We start from the raw sequence: 17,347 nt of genomic DNA on the forward strand, positions 1-17,347 counted from the left end.
GTATGTATTGTGTTGTGATGTACACCGAATGTAGGGGTATGTATTATGTTGTGTTGTACACTAGGTGTAGGTGTATGTGTGGTATGTCAAGTGTAGGTGCATGTATTGCATGGTGTTGTATGTCATGTGTGGTTATATGTGTGTGATGCGCACTATGTGTATGTACACATGGTTGAGGAGAAGGCACTAGGTGTTTATCAGGTGTGGCAATCGATCCAGTGTGTGTATAGAATAAGGACAAAGGTTGAAGCTAAGGATTGATTGAAGGATAAGTATCATTATTTTATTTTAGTGTTACTATGCATGTGATGTATGATTCTGATCTATGATGATGATGTGTGATCTATGATTCTGGTTTATGACGGTTACATGTGATTTATGATTTTGGTCTATGATGGTTGTGTTTTGAGCTAACCTAATGTGATATGTTTATATATGATGATTTGGTAAAAGATCCTAGTTTGACTTGTTGTGACAGGAAACAGACAAAATTGCAAGTGTACCTTGTTGGCGAGTTACCAATGAGGTATGATGTGAATTTATTTCAATCTATTTTAAATCTAATGGAAGTTATGTGCTTGGTACAAGAAGCACGCAAATGTCCAGTTGGGTGGTTAAAACTGTCTGCAAGGATTAGTAGCAACAAAAAAAATAATTAGAACAAGAAACAATATGATGGTAAAGCATTTAGGAGCAGGGCCATTGTGGGACATTGGTACCCAATAGTTTCCATTGATTATCATGAGCATGCTATGACCGGTATGATGGTTTTGAGGCTGGTATGTGCCTTGGTTTTTGTATCTTCCAATACGAGAACGCCTTGCCAAGGGATGGACTGCCCGGGATGGGGGTGCCAGCAGAACACAGAAGGTGTTTGACTGCACCGAAGGGGGTGACCGGATTGCTCGAGGGATTGTGCAACAGAGAAGGGGAGGTTGGGGATATATTTGTTTTGGTCATTATCATTGCTAGATGGAATCAAATTCACATTGGGAGTGTGCCCTGGAACAGTGAGTCAGTCAATGTTCACTGATAGGACAAGTGGCTCAAGATTATAGTGTTGGACACTAGATGCAACTTTGACTTTGCATTGGATTATGGACTTCCTTGGAAGGTGGTGAATCTTGATATTACTTTGAGGGTGGAGGTGTGAGCCTCTGGATTCCCTTGTTGCAGATGTAGGCATCGTATCCTTTTATTTGTTGGATGAGAAACTGTGCATATGTGTATATCTTTGTAAATATTGTATCGAGCTAGATTTATAAAGCTCCATAGACAATATGATTATTTGCTGGGTGAAGCAAATGTGTATGTGTGTATATGTGGTTATTATTGTAAATATTGTAATGAGCTTTGTTATAAAGCTCCAGTAAACGATATCTTTGTCATGTTTTAGCTGACGGTCATTGTAAATACTGCAACTAGCTATGTTATAAAGTTCCATGGCAATATGTTTTCATTGGTCTTGCTAGTTATAGGTGTCATTGAACACCAAGGATGGTGTTCCCCCAAGGGGGAGGTTTTTGTAACAACCCTGGTTAAAAATCCATGTAAAATATATAAGATCATGGTCATGGGACACATATTCCAAGTTGAATGGTGGGAAAAAAATCCTAGTGGAGTGTCATTTCTGTTTATTGTGGCAAAGGAAACTCGGAAAGGCATGAAGCATTTATTGGCATTTTACTTATGAAACTAATGGAAATTAGGAGGTCACATGTTGCATGTGAGGAGGAAATTGAAGGAAAATAATGGAAAATGAATGAAATATAGGTCTCATTGATAAACAGGCTTCTAAGGATTAGTTGGCAAGATTTTGATAGGTTTTGGTGGAGTTCTCTTTTATTCTCTCTCTCTCTCATACTCTTGTATACTTCGAGTTTTCATGGAGCACTCTTGGAGAGTGTGGCATACTTGGATGCTTAGAACAAGAAGGCAAAGAAAGAGTACGAAAGCACCAGAGGACATCCGGATCAGCAACTACAATGGGTTTTTCTTGCAGGTACCGAGTTTTATGTATGATTTCCTTACTAGTGTTGGCATGCATGGCACATGCATGTGGTTTCTTGGTTATGATTTGGCATTGGCATGGAGGATTGCTTGGATTGGCAATGATTTTTCCTAGCCTTCCTATTTCCTAGATAGCCATGGTGTTGTGGGTTTTACTTTTTTTTTTCCTAGTTGGTTCTCATATTCCTTTGGTTGTGGGTTGAGTTATTAGTTCTTGGAGCCTTGGATGGACCAATGCTCGGGAAGCCCTGTAACGACTTAGGTTAAGTTACTAGTCCTGGAGCCTTGGTTGAACAAATGCTCTGGAGCCTTGTAACAACTTGGGTTGAGTTATTATTCCTAGAGCCTTGGTTGGAAAAATGCTCTGGAGCCCTTGGTGGGTTGAGTTACTAGTCCTAGAGCCTTGGTTGGACAAATGCTTTGGAGTCTTGTATCAGTTGTGGGTTGAGTTTCTAGTCCTAGAGCCTTGGTTGGACAAATGCTCTGGAGCTCGGCAACAACCATGGGTTGAGTTACTTGTCCTGGAAGTCGGGTTGGAACAAACGCTCTGAAGCCCTGGACAACTTTGGTAGATACCGATCTAATGATGGTTAGTGATGTCCGAGCATGAGGTGAAATCACTAGTTGAGGATTGTGGTGGTTGGCCTATGGAAGCCCTGGTTTTGTTGTGCTTGTTGTGTTTCATGAGATCCTGCATTCATGCTTGGAATATGGCACGGGGGTGATTGGATGAAGGGAGACTTGGCTCAGCCAATCTACGATCGGGTGGAATGTGGTAGTCCCATACCAGGTTGGCTTGTGCATCATTAATATGAGGTTATCTCTCCTGGTTAATTCATGAGTATTATACTGGTTTATATGTGAATTATATGGTTATTATTTCCATGGTATTTCTGTTGTTATTATGTTGGTTTATGAGCATGTATTATGACAGTGGCTATGTATGGATCTCACCATGTTTTTACTTGTAATTGAATGACAATGTATCTATGGCCCAACAGATGATAATGCAACTAAAATGATAAGGAAACAATGCCTCATAGTGAATCTCAGATAAGTATGATACCCCTATGCTCAGATTTGTTGTTTAAACCTATAGATTACATATTTATGACATGTTTAACGAAATGCCTGTCATGGCTAGTAGGGGTCCACTCTAGTCTTTGTAAATTTTTTTACAAATGTATAATTGTTCTGTTATGATAATTCATTTATGAACCTGTCACTGAGTGTTGGGCAGTGACCTGGGCTCTGGGCCTGAAAAAGTGGCACAAATCCTGGAGTCACAAGTGCAAGTCTAAGGAGAAAAGTCCCCAGACACATGAATACCCATGTTGTGGGAGCATATGGATCCTCCTAGACGCATGCTTGTCCATATCAAGGGAGAGTCCGGGGATTTAATGGTTTAAAATCTCAGTGGGACCCAGGGGTTGGTTACTTGAGTGGTTGGGATGGCTCCTCGGAGTTATGTTGATGATGTGGAATATTTGTATGGTGTGTTTCCATCGGTTCCACTTCCTTAACTGACACATAGGGATTCAAATCATATCATAGTAACTTCTCGTCACATGTTTGCCCCGGTTGGTTAGTTACTTGGGTAGATGTGGGAGGAGGGTGTTACTCTTTTGGACTTATTTTCTTGTTTGAGCACTCAATAGGTTCACAATTCATCTTACCATCCTCAATCCAATGGGCAAACTGAGATTGTGAATAAATGTTTAAAAGGTTATCTTTGTATCTAATAATAGACACAATGCATCAAGTGGTTTCCCTTAGTAGAATGGTGGTACAACACATCCTCCCATACTTACCAAAATGTCCCCATTTATGGTACTTTATGGATATAAGCCTTCATCCATCACATCACCCTTGAAAGGGATTACAAAGGTTCAAGTAGTGGAGAACAACAAAGGGTACCAACAAGAGGTCATACAACTTGGTTATATCACAAAATAGGATGAAACAACAAGCATATAAATATTGCAATAAAAAGGAATTTGAAGTGGGGGATTGGGTATTTTTTAGTCTACAACCATATAAACAAATTCTCCTCAAGCAACAAAATAAGGACAATAAATTAGCACCAGCATATTATGGCCCCTATAAGGTGTTAAAGAGGATCATAAGTATGTATTACAAATTGAACTTGCCTCCATTTTCACATGTACATTAAATATTTCATGTTTCTTGCTTAAAAAAGGTAATTGGTGACAATATGCCAATCCAAAAAGTTTTACCAAAGATTAATGGAGAAGGAAAAATCATACCATAACCAGAACACAATCCTTGAAACAAGGATTAAGCAATTGTGAAATCGAGTAATTACTTAGTACCTCATCATGTGGAATAACATATCATTGGAAGAGGTGACATTGAAAGATGAGTTATTCATGTAGAAACACCAACATTTAGTTAAGTGCTAAGTGCAACACTTATTTTAAGGGGAAGGACATGTTAAGCATAAAGCCCCTTATTAAGTCTTAGATACTGAGTTATCACATTTCTAGTGTTATATTAGTAAGTCTACTAGAACCTTTCATTATAATTGTACACACACACACAAAGGAGACCAAGTCTTAGGATCATCACATCTTGTCTTGTATGTTGAATTCATTGTAAAAGGAGGTTTCCCCCTCGAAATGTATCATATTCATTGACTTCTTATACTTTTTTAAGGTGAGTGGTTCATAAGATAGTTTTTAGTCATGCCTTTTGCGTTGACTAATGCTCCTTATACTTTTCAGAGTGGTATGCACATTTTTTTTTGGCTCCATCTTAGAAAAATTGTGTTGGTTTTCTTTGTTCATGACAAATAATGGGAATGCCACATCAAACATTTGGATAAATTTCAACAAATTCTTGAGAATAATCAATTATATGTAAAAATATCTAAATGATATTTTGGGAAACAATAAGTAGAGTATTTGGATCATATTGTTTCACAGGAAGAGTTTAAGGTGGACCCTCAAAATATCTAAGCTATCACAAAATGGCCTATTCCTAAGAACATCAAGAGTCTTAGAGGAATTTTGGGAGTTACTAGATATTATTAGAAATTTGTTAAGAAATATATATGCATCGCAAGCCCATTCACATCTCTCTTGAAGAAAAAAGCATTTGTATGGAATGATGAGGCTATTTTGGCATTCTCTCTCCTAAAGGATAATATGTCTTCTATACCATTATTGGCAACACCTAATTTTGGTAAAACATTCATAGTAAACTTTGATGCATCATGGAGTAGTATTGACACAAGAAGAGAGACCATTGGCCTTTGAAAGCAAACAATTCAAGGGGGGAATATTTGTCGAAATCTACATATGAAAAAGAAATGGAATCAATTTTACATACAATAAAAAATGGCAACAATATCTCATTAGGAGGCACTTTAAATTCAATGCAGATGATTATAACCTAGAGTACTTTTTGGAGTAGAGATTGTAATCATAGGAGCAACAGAATTGGTGGAAAAAATGCAAGAGTTTGATTTTGAATTAATCTATAGAAAGAGAAAGGAAAATATAGTAGCGTATGCTTTTTCTATAATAGAAGAAGTCTCAAGTTTCTATTCTATTCTAGTGTGTCTAGAAGAAGCTTGCCATCAATGGAAAAATGACAATTATACTAAACAAAAATTACAATTTATAAAGGACGGGATGAACTCTATAGAACAATGGGAATGGAAGGAAGATATACTTTGTTATCAGGGTAGAATGCTTTTATTTCCTCAATCGGAGTTGAAGAAACAAATCTTAAGGGAGTCCCATGGCACTTCAATGGCATAACATGTAGAGTTCCTTAAAACATTTTAAAGGATCAAATTGATTTTTTTGGAGAAGGAATGAAGAAAGATATTCAAATATTTGTAAGTGAATATCAAGGTTACCAAATAAATGAAGTGTTAATTTTTTAGTTCAGACAAGTGTTCTAGTCTCATATTGTGTCTATGAGGCTAAGGAACATAGTGGATTAATTTTCTTTGATACCAAAAAAAAATCTAAGGAAAACTACCTTAATTAGGATTAATTAGCCAATTTACTAATTTTCTTAAGTTTAGCTTAGGGAAATTGGTTAATTAATCAGGATTAGTTGAGGTAAATTGATTTTCCTCCAGTGGCTTCTAGAAAAGTCATGTGATGGGGTCAAGATGATCTTAGCCATTGATTTATATTAGCTCATGGTCGTTGATTTCTCAACAAGAGATTATAAGAGGAAATTGATGAGCATTACGAGAACATATCAGAGGCACATATTTGTATTGGTTGCAAGAGCACAATGATAGTGTGAGGGCACCTGCTGACGGAGTTCAATAGTGATTGAAGACAAAAGAGTTGGAGAAAATGTTTCACAATGATTTCTAGATTCTTAGAGTTAGAGGGAGATCGATTTTATTTGTATAGGAGGTTGAGTTTCCTAGTGGTGCGAGTTGCTTCAGAGAGACTGACTTGTCAGAGTAAAGAATTTTTTTCCAAAGTGAACAATTCACATAAGTGAAGTCAAGTTTTCTAGGATAAGTCAAATTTCAAAGGAGGTCGAGTTTATTTTCAGTCAATGCCAGTTTGGCATTGAGGGCCAAGTTGTGAGGGCCACAGGTGTGGTTTGATTCAATGAGCCAAAGGGAGGACGAATTGGATCAAAGGGGTCAAGTTGTCTCCAGGAAGACAAATCAATTTGCAGATGTGGCATAACTAATTTTTCATAGGTTTTGCTAATTTAAAACAGTTTGCTAATTTACGACAAATAATTGTAATTTGTTATCACAAAATTTTGTTGAAGAAGAAATAAAATACTCATCTACAAAACTAATATTCCCCACACTACGGTTTTTCCAAGGATATTTGCCCAAAAATATCGGTGCTTATTATCTGTGTGTGTGTGTGTGTGTGTGTGCAATATTTTCTCAGTTCTTGTGGTTTATTTATTTTTCGTGAAGTTATAGTAGTGTTTTATTTAGTATTTAACACAAATAAATTGTAGAATACAAATAATCAAATTTCATAAGATAATAATAACTAGTAACTGCAACAATATTAACATTTTGCATGGTATTAGAGAAAAATTGAGGGAAAAAGAAGGTTTTGTGCAGGCATAGGAAGAAAAAATTTGATTGTTTAGAACCCAGTTTATTTTCTTTAGTTTATTTGGGTTTTGCTTATTGTCCAAGAGTTTGTAAAATGGCCTCAATGGGTTTGAGAGATGAGGACAAATTGGATGGAGCCTCAACTTTTGGTGTCTGGAAAGCCATAATTTCCTTATTGTTGGAAGAAAATGGTCTCAAAGAGTTTGCGACCAGTGCGATAACCATTCCAACAAATCCAACTCATCTTTAAACATACCAGAAGGAAGATGCCAAAACATGGAGGATATCCTGGATGGAGGTAAGGACCATATAGTTCCACATATTCCTGAGTTAGATAATGGTTGGATACAACAAGGAAGATGTGGGATTCTATTTTGAAATTTTTACGAGATGCAACCACTAATAGAAAGCTACTTCTCAGAGAAAAGTTGAGGAATACAAAAATTCTTAAGGGAGAGGATGTTACCAGTTACCTGACGAGACTTAGATTGGTAAAGGATGAGTTAGTTGTAGCGGGAGACAAACCAAATGATTATGAGATGGTGAATATAACCTTTAATGGCTTTACGAAGCAGTGGTATGTATTCATCCAAGTGATCAATGAACGCAACACATTGTTGGGATGGGATAGATTATGGGGCGATTTCACCCAGGAGGAGATGAGACTTAATATTGTCAGTGGGATTAGCAGTAAGACTTAGAAGAGTGATGAGAAATAGGAGAACGTGGTCCTATCTAGAAAAGGGAAACGAAAAAGGGGTCCAACAAGGTGCCAAATTGAAAAGGTAAGAAGAAGAAGAAGGACCTTTTGAAGGTCAAATGTTATGGCTATCACGAGTTCGACCACTACGTTGGGAATTTTCCATAGAGGAAGAAAAAAGAGAAGAAGGGAAAGAAGTAGACAACATCTCCATCAAGTGAAAATGATCTCTCCAGCAAAATGGATCAAGAATTCACACTAATATCTTGCCTGTCTAACTCAACTTCACAGGGAGTCTAGTATATAAGTAGTGGAGCATCATTTCACGTGGCAGGAGTTAGAGATTACTTCTCTAGCTATAATGAGGAGGACATAAGATTCCATATCTAGATAGGGAACAAGTCCAAGTCCAACCCAATTTCAAGAGAGAATTTTCTATTTTAGATGCAGAAGAACAAGACAATTCTGATTCATGATATGTTGCAAGTGTCAGGTGCTGACGGTGTTAGAAATCCGTCAACTAAGGGGGTCTCCCCGATGTGAATTCCTAATTAGACCTCACACCATTTAGAATAGGAGACCCATCCATAGTATCGTCTCATTTGCCATATATTATTATAGATTTGCCTTGGATTTTGCTGCCAGTAAGAGAGAGAAGCGTGTATGTGTCTTTGCAAAAAGAAAGTGTGTATGGTGAATGTTTGGTTGCAGGTGTATCAAGGTTCTTCTACTACAGAGGGAGGAAAGGTGAGCCTCTAAGAGAGATGTAATAGTACCACCCTAATAGAGGCGCACACAAGTGAAAAGAGAATCGCCTAACATCAAGTAGAATATTCCACATAGATGCGATGATTGTTACAACCATTACAACACATTTTCAATTAAATAAGCACTAAAATAACCAAAATAGTTCAACTACTTTAGTACAAGTGAAAGAAAACATGAATCATAAACATTCACATAACAATCTTACAAATATTCACAATCCATGCATGAAAATGTGTTGGCCATTAGGCTTCAAGTATTAAGTAAAAGTACCAAGATACATGAATACAACAAAAATCACTAGCTCCAATAGTGGAGCATTGGAGCCACGACTTGCTCCCCAAAAGTACTGACTCTGTCTCTCTAATGCCTTATGGGAGAATCCAAGGTGAAAATTCCATTTCTTGTACAATGAGGGTGTATATATAACAAGTAGAGTGATCCTTCACCTCCCTTGTGACTCTTGGACTACCCTCATGACAATTTGACTTCTCTACGACCTTTTGAATTCCTACATGACTTTTCACATTACATGAATGCATCTTGGTCTTCCACTTTACGTTATATTTCTCCATTATAGAATTTACATAATCCACAAAATGATGTGGCACATGATGACTCATGACACAACATGACATGAAACTGATGACATGGACTACATGATGACATGGTAGTGTTAGGTCACTCTTTGCTACTAATTTCTTTGTGTATTCTTGATAGATAGAACATGGTATTTTCTTTCTCCTCCCCATGACTTGAAGATAAGGAGTCTTTAATGTGGTCTTGATCTTCTGTCTTATGTTGCAATCTTGTGTTCCTTTGTCTTCTTGCATGACGATCATCTGATTTCTTTAGCTCCATATGTGTCTCTTAGCATGGTCTCCTTCTCCATTGCCTTTATTATCATCCCATCATAGCATGAAAGAATACATGTGATTGCAATCCACTCATGACAAGACGACATAAATCTGATAAACCCCTTATCTAACATGCTTCATGAAATCACTTGTTGGGGCTGGAACTAGTGATTGGTCAAGTGACTGACTCAGGGATTGCGCAGTTCCAGAGGTCAAGATCTGGGATTGAGACTTAAGACTGCACAATGCACAGTTCTAGAGGCTTAAGAAGAGGGACTGAGTAATTGAGAGACTCAAGAGCTCAAGTTGGAGGTTGGAGGCTTGAGGCTTGAGACTACATAATGCCCAATTATGAAGGCCTAATATGAGTGAATGCGCAGCTGAGGAACTCAGTACGTCAAGCTTGAGGCTTGAAGTTTCCTAATGCAGAGTTCAGATAGGAGAAATATCTGAGAGGTTGCGCAGTTGAGGGGTACAAGGGCTCAAGCTTGAGGCTTAAAGTTGCCCAATGCGTAGTTAAAGAGGGACATAGGCCAAGTGATTGTGCATCTGGGTAGTTCAAGAGATCAAGGTCATGGCTTCATGCTTGAGACTACGCATTGTGCAGAGAAGACTGGCTGGAGGCAAGGATTGCACAATTCTGGAGCTCAAGGGCTGGGACTGAGCACTGAGATTGTGCAGCGTGTAGTTCTGGAAGGTGAAACTATGCATTGCACAGTAATAAGAGACAAGGCTTCCGCTTGAGGGTTGAGACTGCGCAATGTGCAGTTCGGGCTGGCTAAAGGAGGCTGAGTGGTCTAGTCGGAGAGTTTTCCCAATTTGACTAAGTGTTGGATCAATGAGAGGAAGATAAGAAAAATCATGACTCTAAACATGACCACACACTTAGATCACTTGATGACACAACATGGAACACTCAGAACACATGAACAACATCCTTTCCTTAATGCAACAACTTTGCAATGACCTACACCAAGTGCGACACCAAAGATACACTTTGCGATGACCGTGACGAAACTTGTGCAACAATGCTTGAAACTTTGGAAATGAGTGTGATACATGTTTACATGGTAAGACCAACTCATTTACACAAAGGTTACCCCTTGAAACCACCAAAACTAGCTTTCGTGCATTGTGCGACACTCCACATGCTAAAAGACGACATTTACTATATGAAGAGAAAAGTGTGAACGACACTTGTGATATGCGAACGATAGTGAAAGTGACACATGCCAAAGTGAAGATAACATGAAAATGACACTAATTAAAGTGAAATCAAATGAAAGTGACAGTTGAAAGCATGAAAATGATACTCGTGAAAGCGAAAGTGCAGAAAAGCGACAGTTGGAAAAAATCACCAAAATAGAAGTACAAATGCAGCCAAAAGTGGAAGACTATCGATGAAAGTGCACACTGACTGTCGACATAGGTTGATTATTGCACATGAACTATCTTGATGGTACATGTTATGCTTGTTCAAGCTTGCATATAAGAATGCGCTCATGAACTTGTTGTGGATTGACCATGTGTGAGTAGGTGACTTCAACATTTACAATTCAAAAGGGAGCTCAAGAACTTAACAAAACATCAACCGGCCAAAAAGTGACTATGAAATGATCAATCGTAAGATCCATAGTAGGCTCCAAAATTCAAGTGTAAGCAAAATTTTGGATGGTTTTTTCCACAACGAAGACACTTGGAGACACACCGGTAGAACTCCAGCTTCTCTACCTTAGTCAACTATGTCGTGTAGGGTCTAGTTCTTTAGGGAGTATTGATCCATCATTCATATTACCATTTATTCATTACTTACCCCATGCATAAACATAATCCCCTTCATTCCTTTACTTGGTCAAACACAAAATAAAGTCAGCGATCACACAATGTTTCAAATCATGAAAGGGTAATGAAGTTCGTGAGTTTAGATTTTCAGAGTGTAGTTTTTCATTTTTGGTGTTTCTTTGCTACTAACAGAACTGGACAGTACCCAGATGGAGTCACTTCAAGGACATAAACATTGCTTTGCTGCCAGTAGGCCTGGATAGTACCTCGACAAAGTTGCTTGCTCCACCTCTCTGCATAGAAAGCCTTTCTCTTCTTTTGCCTTTATTTATTTATTTTATGTAGGACTATGCATCTACACTTATTTATTTCATGGGCAGAAGCAGGATCCCAACTTATTGAGAGCATAAGAGGTTGTCTTTTCAAAGAAGCATATATAAGACCTCTGATAGTGGTTTGCTCATTTAGATTTCCTCCTTATCCTTCTCTACTTGATTGGATCATTGTGAAAACACTGAAACATAAATACCTGAGTGTAGGCATGAGGTTTCCAGAATAGACATGAATATCATGGTTTGACACAAGGCTTTCCTTACATAAGGATCATATTTTCAGTCGGATCATCATCGACCAAAAGCTGTAACCAAGACAAGGAAGAAGGAAAGAGAGTTAGCCAAATGTTGTAGTGTCACAAAGTCCTTTTCTATTTTGCCACACTATCTTTTGAGCCCAAATAAGACACCCTTCATGCAAAGTCTCATTAAACAAAACATAAAAGACAAAACACAACAAGGAAACAAAACTAGGAGGACGAAGCAAAAGGAGCCTAACCGAAAATATGTTATGAAACCAAACTAAGAAAACACAAGACAAACTACAAAAAATGAATGCAGGATGCATGTGTGAGTAAACTAATATGCAACTAAACCTACTCCTAACCTAAACATCTAGAAGGTCACGGTCATGTATAATGAAATTTCCAATGTAGCCACCATAGTTGTTCTTGACCTGCAATCACAAAGACATGATCGATTAAAACTAAGATAAAAAATGTGCAACATAAAAGATAAGAGCTTGAATACTCTAAACAACAAATTAAAGGTTTTTCCTATCAACATAAATATATGTCATGACCACTACTTTTAACCATTTCGCATTCTTACCTTTTTTTCTTCTGAAAAAAACGTAACAAGACAAACCTCCAGGGCTTCTTGCAAATGATTCTTCATCTGCACTGTACTCCTTAGCAAGCATGAGAAAAGGTTGAAACCTATTATTTATGACGAAGCTTTCCAGGTAAGATTTCTCTAACATTCATTGGTTGGATCGTGAATCTCGAAACAATCCTCTTGAGAATCCTGAAATCTTTGAAAATATGAATTTCAAAAAAAAAAGCATGAGATCAGGATGAGAATCTTGTAAGGGAAAATGAATCTAATCATATTCAGAAGGCTTGTCAAGATAGCGAGGGTCTGACATAACCATCAACAAAGGCTGAAGTGCCTCAGTTGCTTGACAAGTATCTGAATGGTGAGACAAATCATAAATATTAATCGATGTGAAACAATTGTCATCAAATATACTAGTGGGAAAATGATAAAATAAATGACAATTAGTACTGTTAGCGCTTGAAATTTCACCTCAGGCTGAGAAAGGTAAACCTCAAGGCAACATCAAACCACTTAGCCTCGTAGCTATCCCTACGGGGCTGGAGAGGGCTCTCTCCGGTCTATCTAGGTGAAATCTTCAATGGATAAGATGACCAATAGGGTAACACTGATTTTAGGCTAGTAAACTGATCAAAAAGGTTGATTTGGGGTTTTTAGGGTTTTTGGTGGCAAATTGAGGAGATGGCAATTTTGGGTGCGGGGATTGGACACAGTTTCTGCAGGGGGTTCTTTGGGGCGAGATAAGAGACAATATTGATGCCTTAGATTGAGGTGAATGGATGAGAAAGACAGGTGAGGAGCTAAGGAGAGCAAACAATAACTTTGAATTCTCCTTAAACAGTAGAAAACATTGAAATTAAACAAACTTAAAAGCAGAGCATGACAGTCATGAATTCTACTTTAACACTTCATTTGTTTAATGTGCAGAAGGAAAACAAAGGAAATGATTCACATAACACACTTACAGGTACATAGAGAAACACACCATCAATACATGTAACCACAAGAATCCCAAAAAAGACTGCAAAACCCTGGTCTTCCTTAGCCAAAAATTGCAGAGATACAGTGAATAATACAATGATAGCTTCTCCCTCAAGAGTCCAACCATGAAAATGAGCAAGAAAGTACATAATATAGATCATCTAACCTCTTTCCCTGCCTCCATGGGTCGAGCTCACTATCCTAGGAGCTGTTTCAACCACTTCTAAACTAAGAACTACAAACTAGGCAGTCAAAACAACTTGCCTCTATAAGCTAGGAAACCAATTCATTCATTTAATTTTCACCTTTTTCATGAATGAATCTTCTAGAAGAGGTACATAAGTGTAAAAGTTTCATAAAAGTACATTAATTACATCAAAGAGCATAATAATCCACCCCAAAAAGTCAAACAGGGTCAAACTGCGTTTTACTGAGTTGTACAGTGAAATTTGGAGAAATTTGCCTGACGGGTCGCGCGCCTCTGCCTGACGGGTCGCGCGCCTTTGGGACCACATTTGGGGCACTTCCAGGTGGCCAAATTGAGCAAGAGTAGCCTTGTTGGAAAGGTCTGTGAGTCTACTTTCTAACCCAACTATAATTTCTGAATTTGGTGGTCATTTACCCCTCCAAAATTGCAATCTCCCAAGATTGCTTTATGTGTCTCAAAAATGTGGCAGAAAGTCATTTTTTGCTCCTTTTTTGACTTTCTGGAGGCCCAAAACTTCATAAAATCTCAAGTCCATTGATGAGCATATGTAACTTCTCATGACAAATCTGGAAATGCTGAGTTTTTGCAAAATGGAGTTGCCAGGATGAAGGGTCGCGCGGGGGGTGAGACCCGTTAATGGACAAAAACCTGTAAATTGCCTGAAAAATCAAAATTGACCCAAAATGTTCAAAATTTCTTGGGATTTGTGCTGTGGCTGGGCTATTTAGTGCCTTGGTCCTTCAGTGAAGCCTCGGCCAAGATATGGAGGGGATCGGGCCTCTTTCTCCTTTTTTGTGCCTTGGCCAACCGCCTTTGGAACATTTTCATCTTTGCCTTGCACACGTGCATTCTTGCCCAATAATGGTTCTTCATGTTCCTCAGCAATTTCTTCTCTTGGTTGGCCTTAGCCAACAGCCTCTCCAAGTGTGCATTTACCTGGATGAGCATGGTCTCTCGCTCAGCGGGCAATAGATCACCGGGTCTTCTCCGGTTCAAATTGCGGTCACTACGAATCCTCCACAACTCATCAAGAGCTTGTTCATCCTCCAACTGTTTATTGCGCTGCTCCATTTATGAGATTGTCCATTGTGCCCCCTCTAATCTCCTCTGCAAGGCATCATTTTCAGCTCTAAGGTGCTGAATGATCTCCTTTGAATCTCGGCTAGGAGAACTGACATCAAGATCAATAAACTCTATATCTGGAACACCTGATGGTCCCTCATCAATCTTGGGATGTTTGCCCCTCCCTGGTACCTGTGCTGCTGAAGAAAGCAAGGCCCCTTCCACCTGATGTGGAGATAACACTCGCTGAGTTGATGAAGAAGGTGAGACCCCTTCCACATGCTGTGGAGAAAGTACTCGCCGAACTGCTGCAAATAAGGCCCTCTGGCCTCTCTGATAAGTAACCAAAGATGAGGAGCTGACATGTCTAGTGACGGGGATGTCATGCTGCTGTGATGGTCCTCCCTCCTCGTGAATAACCTCAGGATGTGGCGGTGGTGGTGCTGTGAAAAGCTCACGAGAGATGAACTCCTCCCATGAGATGCCCTGCTGAGCCAACTGATGTAATACTACAAGCTGAATCAAACCATAATGGTAAAGGCTCCTATACTACTGTGTCGGGCTCTTCCTCTGCATCATGGACACCATCCTCTCAATGTTCTGATAGAAGAAAACAGGGATGTTCATCATCCGTACCCGTGTGAAGTGCATCAAGAGGCGAATATGGTATGAATATACCTGCGAAAATCTGCCCTCACAGGTAAAATAGAGCATGATGAGCCTCATCATGGGAGCATACTCACTCCTGAGAAATCTGAAGGGAAACACTCCTGTCAAGTGTCTCATGAGTGCTGGTCTAACGAAAGGCTCAAAATGAACACTGTCCAGCACCTTGCGCTTATTCCATACCTCTCCGACATTAGGTATCCCTGTGGCCTGTGAAATCACCTCGAGTGTCAATGTAAAGTCCACCCCGGCAAGGTTGACATGTCCATCATGTAAGTGTAAAACAAATAGGCGAGCCAACTCTCTGTGGTGCTGAATCCGAGAGATCCTCTCACAAAACTCATAGCAAGACATGTACTGGAAACATGAGACTGCCATGGGACAAGCCTGTAAATCTGCCAAAGAAGTGGGCTCCTCTCGCCTATGGTGACCACCCTTTCCACCCTTATGAGGCCTCCTCTATATCTCAATCTTTGAAGCTGATGCCTGGTCATCACTCTGCTCATAGGTTTCGGTTTCTGACATTGTTTAAGGAGCAGAGTGGCCAAAATGTACTGCTGTTTCTGCCTTGTAAAATGCTGATTTATATGCTGTTTCAAGGGGACAAGGAGCATGAGGGGAATGTTAGGGGAGGGACACTTTTAAAGGGAAAATGGGAATAAATATAAAAAACAGGGATTCAAGGGAAAAAACATTGCAAAAATCATTGCATATGCATAATTATATACATTGTTTACATGGGTAATGAGAGGTAGGGTTAGGGCTTAATTTTTCATTTTTTAGGGAAGAAGGGTAGGGTTTGGATTTTTCTTTACAAATTTAAAAGGGAAATTTACATAGGAAGACAAGGAAAATGAAATGGAAAATGGGAAAAATGATTTACAAGGGAAAAACCTTAAAACAACATAAACCCTAGGCATATTTTACAATTTTAAAATGCAGCAACATGGAGCTTTTCTCTTGCACATGGAGATCCTTTAAAAATGCAATTAAGATTCCCATTGACCATAACAAGCAACCATTCTTAAGTTGGAGAGGCTACCTTAGGCAATTTGGCGATTTCGGAGGGTCCTTGGATAAATATGCAGTCGGTTTGGTAAGCAAGGCGCTGACGGGTCGCGCGCCTCACCCAACAGGTCGCGCGCCACTGACGGGTCGCGCGCCTCACCCAACGGGTCGCGCGCCACTGACGGGTCGCGCCCGTTGAAAAATTACACTGCCGGAATGCGCTTGACGGGTCGCGCGCCTCTAACGGGTCGCGCACCTGGTCTGACGGGTCGCGCGCCTGTCCAACTCTCAAATTCGCTCAAACACTCGCCCAATCTCTCTTGCAAGTGAGTTAGATGCACAATGAGGGTGAATGGAGGGAGATTGGGCTTTTATAGCTTTGATTTGAAATAATTTCATGCCCAAACCCACTTTCTAATGTTTTTCTTTGACACTTTATAAAATTGACCATTTTGGTTTCCTTTGTCCTGAAATTGACTCATTTAATGCTTTTGCTCGATACTTTTTGCAGGGATATCATCTGAGGGATCTTGGCAAGGGAGCTAGGGTTACATGCTATCTTTGGAAGTTTTTTGAAATTTCATCACTTTTTACAAAAATTTGAAAAATGACCTTGGCTTTAAAAACAAAGTTTTTAAATCCAAGGTGAAAATTTACTGTACAAGATAGAAATTTGCGAAGAAACACCTTTGAAATCATCCCTCTGGCTTGCTGGGCACTTATTGACCTTCAAAGACATGACTTTGTAAATAAACTTGACCAAAACCCTAGACCTAGGAATTTGACCTCAAGACAAGACAAGACAAGTTTGAAAGTGACTAAGGACTGAAATGACTTGATCCAGCAATGCCAAGAGGGGGACAAAGACACCAGCTCCTCCATCAGGGTTATGGCATGCCTAATGGGATGCAAAAATTGACACTGATGAGACACCTACTTATGCAAATGCAAAGAGCTTTGATCGCTGATGGAGGGCTACTAGACCGACTCTAACAAGTACTATGATCAGATGGATCGTTTATGTCAAGAGATTATCAGTTAGAAGATAACAAAGATAGA

Source organism: Pinus tabuliformis, chromosome 8 (assembly GCF_031772625.1).
Source record: "Pinus tabuliformis cultivar Carrire ecotype Pingquan chromosome 8, CPIR1, whole genome shotgun sequence".
NCBI lineage: Eukaryota > Viridiplantae > Streptophyta > Pinopsida > Pinales > Pinaceae > Pinus > Pinus tabuliformis.